This window comes from Trypanosoma cruzi (genome assembly GCF_000209065.1).
Source record: "Trypanosoma cruzi strain CL Brener chromosome Unknown tcruzi_1047053465431, whole genome shotgun sequence".
NCBI classification, from domain to species: Eukaryota; Euglenozoa; class Kinetoplastea; order Trypanosomatida; family Trypanosomatidae; genus Trypanosoma; species Trypanosoma cruzi.
In genome coordinates, this window is record NW_902242.1 from 1 (window position 1) to 929 (window position 929).

The 929-nt window shown below is 61.5% G+C and overlaps 2 non-coding genes across 2 annotated transcripts; both read right to left on the reverse strand.

Moving 5' to 3' along the window:
- Nucleotides 1-366: 366 nt before the first annotated feature.
- Nucleotides 367-442, reverse strand: Tc00.1047053465431.10. The gene has a single exon (XR_008254725.1). It is a non-coding gene; the product is annotated as a C/D small nucleolar RNA (snoRNA), TB8C3C3 (small nucleolar RNA).
- Nucleotides 443-493: 51 nt separating this feature from the next.
- On the reverse strand, nucleotides 494-573 carry Tc00.1047053465431.20. The gene has a single exon (XR_008254726.1). It is a non-coding gene; the product is annotated as a C/D small nucleolar RNA (snoRNA), TB8C3C2 (small nucleolar RNA).
- Between the last annotated feature and the right edge of the window lie 356 nt (nucleotides 574-929).

Sequence of the window (929 nt, forward strand, 5' to 3'; positions counted from 1 at the left end):
ACAAGGAAGAGGCAGCAGCAACAGTAACCAGACACAGTAGGACGCAGCGGCATCCGGCCACATATATTCCACATCACAGCCAGCGACACAAAGACGCGCAGACGCAGTCAGCTCAGTGATGCCATCGGCTTCCCACCGCCCGCGCAGCGCCGCACAACCGCCGTGCAGAGCGACGGGACCCCGGCCAAGAGGCACATGACCATTGGCACCGCCCTTCTCGCCAAATGCCTCCAACACATGACGACCCCGATGCCGTGGACAACACACAAAAGCCGAGGCAGATACACGTGGCATTGTTGCAACCGCCAGCCATCGAGCGCGTCCGTGAACGTGGTGGTGGTGGCGCGGAAGTGGGGTGGTGAGTGCGTCAGTTGCCAGTAGCCAAGGCGTCGTTTCTCGCTCACGTGGGTCGGCATTGCAGAACAAAGAGCGGCATCATGCGCGCACGGCATGCACAAGGGCAAAAGGGAGGAACAAAGAAGCACGGTGGCGGCACTCAGCCACGGGGGACAAGGGTCCACATCGACTCTGCGGTCGGTTGACCTTCAGACGTCCGGTTTGTAATCACGCCGCCGCCGCGCAGTTCGTGTGTCTGCAGGAGACTGGGGGATGGAGGGAGGGAAGAGAGAGGCGGTGCGGCCCGCATCGGTCCCGGTTGGGTGTGACAACGGTGAGGTCATCTCGTCAGATCGCCGGCAGCAAAGACGGTCGCCGTCAGGGGCGGTCAGTGCCTTCCTTCTCCCACCGCAGCGCCACTCCACCGACGCCGTCGCCCGCCTCCTCCCCACCGACACAACGAGGAGACAACAGCAGGAGATGTAACACCCGCAACGATCAGGCTGCCGGAGAGTCTCGTTGCAGCCGCAATGACCAGACGAGTGGGATGCAAACAAAAAGAAAAAACAAAAACAATTGCCCCCTCAAGCATC